At 39.1% G+C, this 16,633-nt stretch overlaps 2 long non-coding RNA genes across 5 annotated transcripts in view; one reads left to right on the forward strand and one right to left on the reverse strand.

The window, feature by feature from the left end:
- The window catches only part of LOC309638861, a 109,835-nt gene extending 94,455 nt beyond the window's left edge, over positions 1 to 15,380 (forward strand). Inside the window, exon 4 of the long non-coding RNA XR_014251363.1 lies at positions 13,295 to 15,380. This is a non-coding gene — a long non-coding RNA (uncharacterized lncRNA). The remainder of the gene's footprint in view (positions 1 to 13,294) is intronic.
- The window catches only part of LOC309638849, a 93,608-nt gene that overhangs the window by 60,710 nt on the left and 16,265 nt on the right, over positions 1 to 16,633 (reverse strand). The window lies entirely within an intron of this gene.

Below are 16,633 nucleotides of genomic sequence, written 5' to 3' on the forward strand. Positions count from 1 at the left end.
GCTGAGGCTCGGGCTTCAGTGCTAGCTGGGAGGGAGTCTGGGAAAAAGTCTGCAGCTGCCGAAGAGGCAAGAGACTTTTTCTTGCCTCTTTGTTTCATGTCGCGCAAGGAGAGGGAATTCAGAGCGCCGCCTAAACGAGCTCCAGAGACTGGCGTGAGCCACGGCTATCAGCGCAGACCCCAGAGACGGGCAGGAGATGCTAAGGCTGCTGCCGCCACCAAGAAGCCTGTGTGCGAGCACAGGTCACTCTCCACACTGCCCCTCCCGGGAGCCGGTGCAGCCCACCACTGCCAGGCTCCCGTGATCCGGGGACAACTTCCCCGGGAGAACGCACGGCGCGCCTCAGGCTGGTGCAACGTCACGCCGGCCTCTGCCGCCGCAGGCTCGCCCAGCATCCGTGCCCCTCCCTCCACCTGGCCTGAGTGAGCCAGAGCCCCCGAAGCAGCTGCTCCTTTAACCCTGTTCTGTCTGGGTGGGGAACAGATGCCCTCAGGTGACCTACATGCAGAGGCGGGTCCAAATCCAAAGCTGAACCCTGGGAGCTGTATGAACAAAGAAGAGAAAGGGAAATCTCTCCCAGCAGCCTCAGAAGCAGCGGATTAAAGCTCCACAAACAACTTGATGTGCCTGCATCTGTTGAATACCTGAATAGACAAAGAATCATCCCAAATTCAGGAGGTGCACTTTGGGAGCAGGATATATTAATTTTTCCCCTTTTCCTTTTTTTGTGAGTGTATATGTGTATGCTTCTGGGTGAGATTTTGTCTGTACAGCTTTGTTTTCACCATTAGTCCTAGGGTTAGATCCGTCCTTTTTTTTTTTTTTCACTTGAAAAAAATTTTTTTTCCCTAATAAATGCATTCTTAATAATTTTTTCCTTATTTTCTATTTTTAGAAATTAAAAAAATTTTTAATAAGTTTTTTCATATTTTTTATTTTAAAAAAATTAAAATTTTTTTTCTTAATAAATTTTTTCTTAATTTTTTTCTTATTTTTTATTATAAAAAATTAATAAATCTATTTTTAAAAATTAAAAATTTTTTTTCTTAATAAATTTATTCTTAATAATTTTTTTCTTATTTTTTATTATAATAGCTTTATTTTATTTTATTTTATCCTCTTTCTTTCTTTCTTTCTATTTTTTTCTCCCTTTTATTCAGAGCCGTGTGGAGGAAAGGCTCTTGGTGCTCCAGCCAGGCATCAGGGCTGTGCCTCTGAGGTGGGAGAGCCAACTTCAGGACACCGGTCCACAAGAGACCTCCCAGCTCCACGTAATACCAAATGGCGAAAATCTCTCAGAGATCTCCATCTCAACATCAAGACCCAGCTTCATTCAATGACCAGCAAGCTACAGCGCTGGACACCCTATGCCAAACAACTAGCAAGACAGGAACACAGCCCCATCCATTAGCAGAGAGGCTGCCTAAAATCATAATAAGGCCACAGACACCCCAAAACACACCACCAGACGTGGACGTGCCCACCAGAAAGACAAGATCCAACCTCATCCAGCAGAACACAGGCACTACTCCCCTCCACCAGGAAGCCTACACAACGCACTGAACGAACCTTAGCCACTGGGGACAGATACCAAAAACAACGGGAACTACGAACCTGCAGGCTGTGAAAAGGAGACCCCAACCACAGTAAGATAAGCAAAATGGGAAGACAAAAAACACACAGCAGGTGAAGGAGCAGGGTCAAAACACACCAGACCTAACAAATGAAGAGGAAATAGGTAGTCTACCTGAAAAAGAATTCAGAATAATGATAGTAAGGATGATCCAAAATCTTGGAAATAGAATAGACAAAATGCAAGAAACATTTAACAAGGACGTAGAAGAACTAAAGAGGAACCAAGCAATGATGAAAAACACAATAAATGAAATTAAAAATACTCTAGACGGGATCAATAGCAGAATAACTGAGGCAGAAGAACGGATAAGTGACCTGGAAGATAAAATAGTGGAAATAACTACTGCAGAGCAGAATAAAGAAAAAAGAATGAAAAGAACTGAGGACAGTCTCAGAGACCTCTTGGACAACATTAAACGCACCAACATTCGAATTATAGGGGTCCCAGAAGAAGAAGAGAAAAAGAAAGGGACTGAGAAAATAGTTGAAGAGATTATAGTTGAAAACTTCCCTAATACGGGAAAGGAAATAGTTAATCAAGTCCTGGAAGCACAGAGTCCCATACAGGATAAATCCAAGGAGAAACATGCCAAGACACATATTAATCAAACTATCAAAAATTAAATATAAAGAAAACATATTAAAAGCAGCAAGGGAAAAACAACAAATAACACACAAGGGAATCCCCATAAGGTTAACAGCTGATCTTTCAGCAGAAACTCTGCAAGCCAGAAGGGAGTGGCAGGATATACTTAAAGTGATGAAGGAGAAAAACCTACAACCAAGGTTACTCTACCCAGCAAGGATCTCATTCAGATTTGATGGAGAAATTAAAACCTTTACAGACAAGCAAAAGCTGAGAGAGTTCAGCACCACCAAACCAGCTTTACAACAAATGCTAAAGGAACTTCTCTAAGCAAGAAACACAAGAGAAGGAAAACACCTACAATAACAAACCCAAAATATTTAAGAAAATGGGAATAGGAACATACATATCGATAATTACCTTAAATGTAAATGGATTAAATGCTCCCACCAAAAGACACAGACTGGCTGAATGGATACAAAAACAAGACCCATATATATGCTGTCTACAAGAGACCCACTTCAGACCTAGAGACACATACAGACTGAAAGTGAGGGGATGGAAAAAGATGTTCCATGCAAATGGAAATCAAAAGAAAGCTGGAGTAGCAATTCTCATATCAGACAAAATAGACTTTAAAATAAAGACTATTACAAGAGACAAAGAAGGACACTATATAATGATCAAGGGATAGATCCAAGAGGAAGGTATAACAATTGTAAATATTTATGCACCCAACATAGGAGCACCTCAATACATAAGGCAAATACTAACAGCCATAAAAGGGGAAATCAACAGTAACACAATCATAGTAGAGGACTTTAACACCCCACTTTCATCAATGGACAGATCATCCAAAATGAAAATAAATAAGGAAACACAAGCTTTAAATGATACATTAAACAAGATGGACTTAATTGATATTTATAGGACATTCCACCCAAAAACAACAGAATACACATTTTTCTCAAGTGCTCATGGAACATTCTCCAGGATAGATCATATCTTGGGTCACAAATCATGCCTTGGTAAATTTAAGAAAATTGAAATCGTATCAAGTATCTTTTCTGACCACAACGCTATGAGACTAGATATCAATTACAGGAAAAGATCTGTAAAAAATACAAACACATGGAGGCTACACAATACACTACTTAATAACGAAGTGATCACTGAAGAAATCAAAGGGGAAATAAAAAAATACCTAAAAACAAATGACAATGGAGACATGACGACCCAAAACCTATGGGATGCAGCAAAAGCAGTTCTAAGAGGGAAGTTTATAGCAATACAAGCCTACATCAAGAAACAGGAAACATCTCAAATAAACAACCTAACCTTGCACCTAAAGCAATTAGAGAAAGAGGAGCAAAAAAACCCCAAAGCTAGCAGAAGGAAAGAAATCATAAAGATCAGATCAGAAATAAATGAAAAAGAAATGAAGGAAACAATAGCAAAAATCAATACAACTAAAATCTGGTTCTTTGAGAAGATAAACAAAATTGATAAACCATTAGCCAGACTCATCAAGAGAAAAAGGGAGACGACTCAAATCAATAGAATTAGAAATGAAAAAGGAGAAGTAACCACTGACACTGCAGAAATACAAACAATCGTGAGAGATTACTACAGGCAACTCTATGCCAATAAAGTGGACAACCTGGAAGAAATGGACAGATTCTTAGAAATGCACAACCTGCCGAGACTGAACCAGGAAGAAATAGAAAATATGAACAGACCAATCACAAGCACTGAAATTGAAACTGTGATTAAAAATCTTCCAACAAACAAAAGTCCAGGACCAGATGGCTTCACAGGCGAATTCTATCAAACATTTAGAGAAGAGCTAACACCTATCCTTCTCAAACTCTTCCAAAATATTGCAGAGGGAGGACCACTCCCCAACTCATTCTACGAGGCCACCATCACCCTGATACCAAAACCAGACAAAGATGTCACAAAGAAAGAAAACTACAGGCCAATATCACTGATGAACATAGATGCAAAAATCCTCAACAAAATACTAGCAAACAGAATCCAACAGCACATTAAAAGGATCATACACCATTATCAAGTGGGGTTTATTCCAGGAATGCAAGGATTCTTCAATATACGCAAATCAATCAACATGATACATCATATTAACAACTTGAAGGAGAAAAACCATATGATCATCTCAATAGATGCAGAGAAAGCTTTCGACAAAATTCAACACCCATTTATGATAAAAGCCCTGCAGAAAGTAGGCATAGAGGGAACTTTCCTCAACATAATAAAGGCCATATATGACAAACCCACAGCCAACATTGTCCTCAATGGTGAAAAACTGAAACCATTTCCACTAAGATCAAGAAAAAGACAAGGTTGCCCACTCTCACCACTATTATTCAACATAGTTTTGGAAGTGTTAGCCACAGCAATCAGAGAAGACAAAGAAATAAAAGGAATCCAAATCGGAAAAGAAGAAGTAAAGTTGTCACTGTTTGCAGATGACATGATACTATACATAGAGAATCCTAAAGATGCTACCAGAAAACTACTAGAGCTAACCAATGAATTTGGTAAAGTAGCAGGATACAAAATTAATGCACAGAAATCTGTTGCATTCCTATATACTAATGATGAAAAATCTGAAAGTGAAATTAAGAAAACACTCCCATTTACCATTGCAACAAAAAAATAAAATATCTACGAATAAATCTACCTAAGGAGACAAAAGACCTGTATGCAGAAAATTATAGGACACTGATGAAAGAAATTAAAGATGATACAAACAGATGGAGAGATATACCATGTTCTTGGATTGGAAGAATCAACATTGTGAAAATGACTCTACTACCCAAAGCAATCTACAGATTCAATGCAATCCCTATCAAACTACCACTGACATTTTTCACAGAACTAGAACAAAAAATTTCACAATTTGTGTGGAGACACAAAAGACCCCGAATAGCCAAAGCAATCTTGAGAACAAAAAATGGAGCTGGAGGAATCAGGCTCCCTGACTTCAGACTATATTACAAAGCTACAGTAATCAAGACAGTATGGTACTGGCACAAAAACAGAAATATAGATCAATGGAACAGGATAGAAAGCCCAGAGATAAACCCACGCACATATGGTCACCTTATCTTCGATAAAGGAGGCAAGCATATACAGTGGAGAAAAGACAGCCTCTTCAATAAGTGGTGCTGGCAAAACTGGACAGCTACATGTAAAAGTATGAAATTAGAACACTCCCTGACACCATACACAAAAATAAACTCAAAATGGATTAAAGACCTAAGTGTAAGGCCAGACACTATCAAACTCTTAGAGGAAAACATAGGCAGAACACTCTATGACATAAATCACAGCAAGATCCTTTTTGACCCAGCCCCTAGAGAAATGGAAATAAAAATACGAATAAACAAATGGGACCTAATGAAACTTAAAAGCTTTTGCACAGCAAAGGAAACCATAAACAAGACCAAAAGACAACCCTCAGAATGGGAGAAAATATTTGCAAATGAAGCAACTGACAAAGGATTAATCTCCAAGATTTACAAGCAGCTCATGCAGCTCAATAACAAAAAAACGAACAACCCAATCCAAAAATGGGCAGAAGACCTAAATAGACATTTCTCCAAAGAAGATATACCGATGGCCAACAGACACCTGAAAGAATGCTCAACATCATTAATCATTAGAGAAATGCAAATCAAAACTACAATGAGGTATCATCTCACACCAGTCAGAATGGCCATCATCAAAAAATCTAGAAACAATAAATGCTGGAGAGGGTGTGGAGAAAAGGGAACCCTCTTGCACTGTTGGTGGGAATGTAAATTGATACAGCCACTATGGAGAACAGTATGGAGGTTCCTTAAAAAACTAAAAATAGAACTACCATACAACCCAGCAATCCCACTACTGGGCATATACCCTGAGAAAACCATAGGTCAAAAAGAGTCATGTACCAAAATGTTCATTGCAGCTCTGTTTACAGTATCCAGGACATGGAAGCAACCTAAGTGTCCATCATCGGATGAATGGATAAAGAAGATGTGGCACATATATACAATGGAATATTACTCAGCCATAAAAAGAAATGAAATGGAGGTATTTGTAATGAGGTGGATGGAGTTAGAGCCTGTCATACAGAGTGAAGTAAGTCAGAAAGAGAAAAACAAATACAGTATGCTAACACATATATATGGAATCTAAGGAAAAAAAAAAAAGGTCATGAAGAACCTAGTGGCAAGACGGGAAGAAAGACACAGACCTACTAGAGAATGGACTTGAGGATATGGGGAGGGGGAAGGGTGAGATGTGACAGGGTGAGAGAGTGTCATGGACATATATACACTAACAAATGTAAAATAGATAGCTAGTGGGAAGCAGCCGCATAGCACAGGGAGATCAGCTCGGTGCTTTGTGACCACCTAGAGGGGTGGGATAGGGAGGTTGGGAGGGAGGGAGATGCAAGAGGGAAGAGATATGGGAACATATGTATATGCAAAACTGATTCACTTTGTTATAAAGCAGAAACTAACACACCATTGTAAAGCAATTATACTCCAATAAAGATGTTTAAAAAAAAAAAAAAACTCTCCAGAAAGTTGCCATAGAAAGAACATAGCTCAACATAATAAAGGCCATATATGAAAAACCTACAGCTAACATCATACTCACAGATGCAAAGCTGAAAGCATTTCCTCTAAGATCAGGAACAAGACAAGGATGTCCACTCTCACCACTTTTATTCAACATAGTTTTGAAAGTCCTAGCCATGGCAGAGAAGAAAAAGAAACAAAAGGAATCCAAATTGGAAAAGAAGTAAAACTGTCATTGTTTGCAGACAACATGATACTATACATGGAAAATCCTAAAGATGCTACCAGAAAACTACTGGAGCTCATCAATGAATTTGGTAAAGTGACAGTATACAAACTTAATACACAGAAATCTGTTGCATTTGTATACACTAACAATGAAAGATGAGAAGGAGAAATTAAAGAAACAACCTCATTTACCATCGCATCAAAAAGAATAAAATACCTAGGAATGAACCTACCTAAGGAGGCAAAAGACCTGTACTCTGAAAACTATAAGACACTGATGAAAGAAATCAAAGATGACACAAACAGATGGAAAGATATACCACGTTCTTGGATTGGAAGAATCAATACTGTTAAAATGACTATATTACCCGAGGCAATCTACAGATTCAATGCAATCCCTGTCAAAATACCAATGGCATTTTTCACAGAACTAGAATTTTAAAATCTTAAAATTTGTAGGGAGACACAAAAGACCCCGAATAGACAAAGCAATGTTGAGAAAGAAAAATGGAGCTGGAGCAATCAGGCTCCCTGACTTCAGACTATACTACAAAGCTACAGTCATCAAAACAGTATGCTACTGGCACAAAAACAGACACATAGATCAATGGAACAGGATAGAAAGCCCAGAAATAAACCCATGCACCTACGGTCAATAAATCTATGACAAAAGAGGCAAGAATATACAATGCAGAAAAGACAGTCTCTTCAATAAATGGTGCTGGGAAAACTGGACAGCTACATGTAAAAAAATGAAATTAGAACACTCTTTAACACCATACACAAAAATAAACTCAAAATGGATTAAAGACCTAAATGTAAGACTGGATACTATAAAACTCTTAGAGGAAAACATAGGCAGAACACTCTTTGACATAAGTCACAGCAATATCTTTTTTGATCTGTCTCCTAGAGTAATAGAAATAAAAACAAAAATAAATAAGTGGAACCTAATTAAACTCAAAATTTTTGCATAGCAAAGGTAGCCATAAATAAAATGAAAAGATAACCCACATAATGGGAAAAAATATTTGCAAACGATGTGACCTGCAAGGGATTAATCTCCAAAATTTACAAACAGTTCATGCAGCTCAATATCAAAAAAACAAACTACCCAATAAAAAAACGGGCAAAAATCTAATAGACATTTCTTCAAAGAAGACATACCGATGGCCAAGAGGCACGTGAAAAGATGCTCAACACCGATGATTATTAGAGAAATGCAAATCAACCTACAATGAGGTTATCACCTCATACCAGTCAGAATGGCCATCATCAAAAAGTCTACAAGCAGTAAATGCTGGAGAGGGTGTGGAGGAAAGGGAACCCTCCTGCACTGTTGGTGGGAATGTAAATTGGTACAGCCACTATGGACAACAGTACTGAGGTTCCTTAAAAAACTAAAAGTAGAGCTACCATATGATCCAGCAATCCTACTGCTGGGCATATATCTGGAGAAAAACATGGTTCAAAAGGATACATGCACCCCAATGTTCATTGCAGTGCTGTTTACAATAGCCAAGACATGGAAGCCACCTAAATGTCCATCAACAGATGAAAGGATAAAGAAGATGTGGTATATATACAATGGAATATTATTCAGCCATTAAAAAGAATGAAATAATGTCGTTTCTGGCAACATAGATGGACCTGGAGATTATCATACCAAGTGAAATAAGTCAGACAGAGAAGACAAATATCATGTGATTTTGCTTATATGCACTATCTAAAAAAATGATACAAATGGACTTATTTACAAAACAGAAACACACTCACAGACTTAGTGAATGAAGTTATGGTTACCAGGTGGAGAAGGGTGGGAGGGAGGGGTAGACTGGGAGTTTGGGACATGTACACAATGCTATATTTAAAATAGATAACCAACAAGGACCTACCGTATAGCACAAGGAACTCTGCTCAATATTCTGTAATAACCTAAATGGGAAAAGAATTTGAAAAAGAATAGATACATGTATATGCATAACTGAATCCCTTTGCTGTACACCTGAAACTAACTCAATATTGTTAATCAACTATACTCCAATGAAAACTAAAAGTTTTTTTAAGAAGTGGGGGCTTTTGAGAAGTTTGATTGGGGATGTGCTAGCATCTAGACTTGGCTTTTACAAGTGGAAACAAATGCTCAATTGAGTAATTAGTGGACATACCCTGCAAAGCAAGGTGCCAAAGTAGCAAGAGGCTGTTTGAAGAAGTGCACATTCCTCTTTTAAGTGTAATCATCTGCTGGCTCAACATAACCCACTGGGCCACTGGACTGTTAGAAGTATCCATGGCTTTAAAAAAACAAACAGTTCCTTATTTGGTAAGTCTAATTTCAGTGTAGGTGTCATCATTCCATAGTGAAGGTAAAAGATAAAAGTCTCCAGAGAGATTTTTGCCAAGTATAAATAGACCCATGTAGTAGATATTACAAAGATACAAGATAGAGCATACACATACAAATGCATGCCATGAGCATCCAGCTCCAGGAATCTACAGCTTGCTGTGAATATGCTGGCTTTCTTTTGCGTTAAGTCAACTCTGAACCCATAGCTCAATTTCCTTTCCTCTCTGCAGTTATTCATTAACACGTAGTTTTAAGGAGAGGTTTAAATAAATGCTTTGTCCACTAGAATCATACAGAATGGGATTGTGGTTAAGCGACACGCATGTGTAACCAGCTCATGAGTTCCTTGCAGGCAGAGTCCACATATGACTACACTTGACCCTTGAACAATGTGGTGCGTTAGAAGTGTTGACCCCCCATACCCCACTACCCACCAGTCAAAAATCCACATACTGCTATCTCTGCCTCAAAACAAAGGAATTGATAAAATGATTCACCCACGGGCAAGAAGCTGAAACTGTTTGGATAGAATCAGGACTCAAACCCCAGTTCTTTTGATGCCACATACTGGGATCTCTCATCAAACACAAACTTTTCCCCACACTTAGTTCATTTAAAAATCTGTAAAATGAACATACAGGTGCTCTATTTATTGAAAAAACAAATCAGCTTATAAGTGGACCCACACAGTTCAAACCCATGTTGTTCAAGGGTCAACTGTAGTTTTAAAAAATCCTTACAGCACTTGGCCTGGCATTACATTGGTGTCTAGCAAATGTCTGTCAAGCAAGCCCAGTATATACAGATCTTCCTCAGATTATTATGAGGTTACATCCAGATAAATCAGTTGTAAGTTGAAAACATCATATGTCAAAAATGTATTGAATACTCCTAACCTACAGAACATCATAGCTTATCCTTAAATGTGCTCAGAACCCATTAGCCTACAGCTGGACAAAGTCATCTAACACAAAGCCTATTTTATGCTAGTGTTGAATAGCTCATGTAATGTATGGAATACTGTATTGAAGGTGGTAAACAGAACAGTTGTCTGGGTACAGAATAATTGTATGTCTTATCAGTTGTTCACCTTCATGATCGTGAGGCTGACCACGAGCTGTGGCTTGCTGCTGCTGCCCACCGTCACGAGAGTATTGTGCCACATGCTGCCAGCCTGGGGAAATGATCAAAATTCAAAGTACAGTGCTACTGAATGCATACCACTTTCATGTAGTAGGCAAGAACAAATCTGACTCCATATTGGATCTGTTTCTTTTACTTTCACTTTTGTATTCTGTTGCTTTTGCTACAAGTTAAGAATGTTCCCTATAACCTGAAATATACAAGAGAGCTCATTCTCAAGTCTCTGACCTTTAAAGGTATAAAACTTTTCTGTTCATATAAAGATAAAAAGTGGCAGAACAGAGAATAACATTTGTCTTGTTGGAGGTTTACAGGAACTTCATGACCTGACCTAGTGGGGATAGATGCAAGAACAAAGGATTCTTATATCCAGAAGTTTGCAACGATCAGCCACACCCTCTTCCCTTTTGGTATAAAAGCAGCCTTAAATCTAACTTGGTTAGATGGTTCTTTGGGACACTAGTCTGCCATCTTCTCAGTCTGCTGGCTTTCCGAATAAAGTCACTATTCCTTGCCCCAATAACTCGTCTCTCAATTTGTTGGCCTGTAGTACAGTGAGCAGTATGGGCTTGGACTCAGTAACATTCATACCACCATAAAGTTGTAAATCATCAGTCTAACCATTGTAAGTTGCGGACCATCTGTACTTGTATCCCGTAATAAGGCTAAGTTTATATTTGTGCAAACTCCACAACACATAAGTTGCTGTTCACACTTTATTATTCTTATTAAAGACTTCATTTTTTTTTTTAGAGCAGTGTTAGGTTCACAGCAAAACTGAGAGAAGAGTACAGCAATTTTCCGTATACCTCCACAGGTGCATAGCCTCCCCCATTATCAACATCCCCTGCCAGAGAGGTTCATTTGTTCCAACTGATGAACCTACATTGATACATCATAACCCCTCAAGGTCCATAGTTTACTTTAGGGTTCACTCTCGGTGTTGTACACTCTATGGGTTCGGGCTGTCAACTTTTTCATAAAAGCAAAATCAAAAGTTTTCATTTAAGATTAATTTAGTTTGGTTTTAGACTCATTTTAAAAGTCCTGGGCTTCCCTGGTGGCGCAGTGGTTGAGAATCCGCCTGCCAATGCAGGAGACACGGTTTCGAGCCCTGGTCTGGGAGGATCCCACACGCCGCGGAGCAGATGGGCCCGTGAGCCACAACTACTGAGCCTGCGCGTCTCTGGAGCCTGTGCTCTGCAACAGGAGAGACCGCGATAGTGAGAGGCCCGCGCACCGTGATGAGGAGTGGCCCCCGCTTGCCGCAACTGGCGAGAGCCCTCGCACAGAAACGAAGATCCAACACAGCCATTAATAAATAAATAAAGCACACCTAGTATAGTGTAATTAAAAAAAAAATTGATTTTAAAAGTCCCATTAGAATTTTTTAAATTTCAAAATAATCATAAATTTACAGAAGAATTAGAGCAACAGTACAAAGAACTTTTCTTTTATGAACCATTTGAGGGTAAATGCTGCTCAGATGCCCCATCACCCTGAATATTCTAGTGTGGATTTTTTCATACTATTTTGGACATTCCCCTACCTGACACAATACAACCATCAAAGTCAGGAAATTAACATTGATACACGGCTTCCCTCTAATCCTCAGAGCCTATTCAAGGTTCTTCCATCGTCTTATCAATGTCCAACTTTATAGCTAAAAGATCTAGAGTCACACGGTGCCTTTAGTGACCACCCATCTTCACTTTTCTTCTGTCAGAAACAGTTCCTCAATCTTTCTCTGGTTTTCATGAGCCTGACGGGCTTCTGAAGTGTACAGGACAGTTTACTTTGCAGAATATCCCTCCACGTGGATTTATCAGCTACTGTCTCATGATTAGATTCAGGTTATGCAACTTTGGCAGGAATAACACAGAGGCAGCACTCTGTTCTCTTTGCATCCTGGTATGATGGTGTATGATTACACCTTGTCCCCTTACAGGCATTGCTCAGTTTGATTGCTTAAGGTGATGTTTGCCAAGCTTTTCCACTGCAGTTACTCTTTTTTCCCTTCTTAGTAAGTATTTTGTGGGGTGATATTTTGTAACCATGTAAATATACCATTCCTCATTTGAGTTTTACTTTATTTATTAATAATGTAAGGATTCATTATTTCCTATTTTAGTTGATCTGTTAAATCTATTTACATAATTATTTAACTTAATGCTCAACTTATCCCACATTTGGCCGGCCGCAATAGGAGTCTGTTCAAGCTGACTTCTGTGCTTTTTTACATGACATCATCATTTTTTGAGCACTTCCTTAGTTTCTGGCACAAAAAATGTGTTTCAGGCTCATGTTGTACTTCATCTGACCTGACCATGGAATTGACCATTTCTCCAAGGAGCTCTGGTTCCATTTAGTGGAGAGGCCAAGATCTGGACCCTAATTGTGTTTATTTCCCAGACACTCTCAGTGGACAGAGCTAGGGAATATATATACAGATACGTGTTTACACATACATTTAAGTCTATATTTCTATATCTATCTATATATTGGAAATCCTGAGTTCATGCTAATTTCTCCACTCCCAATCCAACCCCACAGGTTAATTCTAGTTTCCTCCCATTATACTTCCCTTCTCTGGTAGTGAGGAACATGATACTATGGATGGAACTATATCCCCCCCAAATTTATACATTGAAGCTCTAATCCCAAATATGATGGTATTTGAAGATAATGCCTTTGGGAGGTAATTGGCTTAGATGAGTTCATGAAGGCAGGACCCTTGTGATGGATTTCTTCCTTTTATAGGAAGAGGAAGAGACGCCAGAGCCCTCTGCCATGTGAGGACACAGAAGCCAGCTATATGAGAGCCAGGAAGAAACCTGCACCAGAACTGGACCATTCTAGCATCCTGACCTCAGATGTTCAGCCTCCAGAACCATAAGAAAATAAAGTTCTGTTGTGTAAGCCACTCAGTCTAACATATTTTGTTATGGCCGCCTGAGCAGACTAATACACGTGGTTTCCGTCACTCTTAATACACTTATTTGATCAATCTCCTTCATTTGGGATCCGACTTTCCACACTTGGCTACCCTTTCCTCTATGGGGACACCCCACTTGGGCTCCAATTTCCCATTCTGGGCCATCCTGTCTCCCTCTCTCCCCACACCATGAACTTCTAACTTTCCTCTACTTCATCTAATGGCTTTGGGACTGAGTTACACAGGAAGAGAAGGAAATGATTTTGTTTAGTTCCCCAAGATCTCACTTGATTATTTGGAGAGATGTGTTTTTATCAAGCACAAGTCTGAAAAGTTCATTATAATCATAAATTCGAAGCTAGAAGGAAACGTAAAGATAATCTAACTCAACCACCTGATTTCATTTAGTAACTAATTTCTAGGGATAATTTTTCTTATTCTGACTAATGAGAAATTAAGTCTTATAAAGGAAAACTTTTGCATTAATGAAACTATGATTATAAAAATGCTTCTGGTGTCAAAACCACTGCTTTAAAGAACCTCCTTTTTATTTATAGAAGCTCCATGGTTACCCGGAATGATGGAAGAACTAATGCTATATAACATTTTCGAAGTAATCCATGGCTATTAATGTCATTTCTTCATGTCATTCAAAGTATTTATCCTGCCTCTCCTTTGCATTTCCAGTAGAGGGACTTGGAGAAGCAGATGAACAATTGAGACTTAGCAGGAAAGTCTAGGTAACACAGTGATCACACATAAGTGTTTTACTGGGGAATTATGTAGGGCTCAGTCTATAACAGAGATTACAGACAATTATGTGCCTTTAAAAACGGAGCTGATTTAGGGATGAGGGCAGAGTGGGAAGTAAACCAAGAGTAAATAGAGATAATCAAGACAGTATGGTACTGGCACAAAAACAGAAATATAGGTCAATGGAACAGGATAGAAAGCCCAGAGATAAACCCATGCACCTTTGGTCAATAAATCTATGACAAAAGAGGCAAGAATATACAATGGAGAAAAGAAAGTCTCTTCGATAAATGGTGCTGGGAAAACTGGAGAGCTACATGTAAAAGAATGAAATTAGAACACTCCCTAACACCATACACAAAAAATAAACTCAAAATGGATTAAAGACCTAAATGTAAGGCCAGACAATGTAAAACTCTTGGAGGAAAACATAGGCAGAACACTCTTTGACATAAATTGCAGCAAGATCTTTTTTGACCCGCCTCGTAATGAAAATAAAAATAAAAATAAACAAATGGGAACTAATTAAACTTAAAAGCTTTTGCACAGCAAAGGAAACCATAAGCAAGACCAAAAGACAACCCTCAGAATGGGAGAAAATATTTGCGAGCGAAGCAACTAACAAGGGATTAATCTCCAAAATATACAAGCAACGCATGCAGCTCAATAACAAAAAAACAACCAACCCAATCAAAAAATGGGCAGAAGGGACTTCCCTGGTGGTCCAGTGGTAAAGAATCCGCATTCCAATGCAGGAGATGCGGGTTCGATTCCTGGTCAGGGAACTAAGATCCCACATGCTGTGGGGCAACTATGCCCATGAGCCACAACTCCTGAGCTTCTGCACCTCAACTAGAGAGCCCAAGTGCTGCAAACTACAGAGCCTACATGCTCTGGAGCCCACACGCCCTGAAGTCCACGCGCCACAACTAGAGAGAGAAAACCCACAAGCCACAACTAGAGAGAAACCTGCGCACCACAACGAAAGATCCCGCATGTCCCAACAAGGATCCTGCGTACTGCAACTAAGACCCAATGCAGCCAAAAAAAAGAAAGAAAAGGGCAGAAGACCTAAATAGACATTTATCCAAAGAAGACATACAGATAGCCAAGAGGCACATGAAAAGATGCTCAACATCACTAATTATTATAGAAATGCAAATCCAAACCACTATGAGGTATCACCTCCCACCAGGCAGAATGGCCATCATCAAAAAATCTGCAAAAAATAAATGCTGGAGAGGGTATGGAGAAAAGGGAACCCTCTTGCACTGTTGGTGGGAATGTAAATGGATACAGCCACTATGGAGAACAGTAAGGAGGGTCCTTAAAAAACTAAAAATAGAACTACCATATGATCCAGCAATCCCACTCCTGGGCTTATACCCAGAGAAAACCGTAATTCCAAAAGATACATGCACCCCAATGTTCACTGCAGCACTATTTACAATAGCCAGGACATGGAAGCAACCTAAATGTCCATCAACAGAGGAATGGATAAAGAAGATGTGGAACATGTATACAATGGAATATTACTCAGCTATAAGAAGGAACGAAATTGTGCCATTTGCAGAGACATGGATGGACCTAGAGATGGTCATACAGAATGAAATAAGTCAGAAAGAGAAAAATGTCATATATTAACACATACACGTGGAATCTAGAAAAATGGTACAGATGAACCTATCTGCAAAGCAGAAATAGAGACACAGACATAGAGAACAAACATACGGACACCAAGGGGGGAAAAGGGGGGGGGTGGAATGAATTGGGAGATTGGGATTGACATATATACACTACTATGTATAAGATAGATAACTAATGAGAACCTACTGTATAGCAGAGGAAACTCTACTCAGTGCTCTGTGGTGACCTAAATGGGAAGGAAACCCAAAAAGGAGGTGATATACGTATACATATAGCTGATTCACTTTGCTGTACAGCAGAAACTAACACAACATTGTAAAGCAACTACACTCCAATAAAACTTTTTTAAAAAAGAATAAACACAGAAAAGTAACCAAGGAACCAGTGCCTTCATGAGCGTGCATTGATTGGGGAAGGAAGGAACTTATAAAAGTGCAGTGGGAGAACAGAGTCTGCCTTGAGAAGCTGAATGGATTTGACTCTTTGGCCACATGAAATCTTTTAGATAATGAATTTCAGATAGCATTGAGGTCAACTGCAAATAGTAGAAAACCCAGCAATAGTGGCTTAAAGGAATAGGGGTGGATTTTTCTTATCAGAAGTTTGGAGGTTAGTGGTAGCTGGAAGTGGTTCAATTGCTCAAAAAGGTAGGACCAATGTCTGTGTGATTCTCTTGGCCTTTCCCTCATGGTTTCAAGATGGCTACTGTAGCACCAGGCATCACATCTGCATTTAAGACAGGAAGAAAGGAAAAGGGTATCACA

This window comes from Balaenoptera physalus, assembly GCF_965194825.1.
Source record: "Balaenoptera physalus genome assembly, chromosome: 11".
Classification (NCBI taxonomy): domain Eukaryota; kingdom Metazoa; phylum Chordata; class Mammalia; order Artiodactyla; family Balaenopteridae; genus Balaenoptera; species Balaenoptera physalus.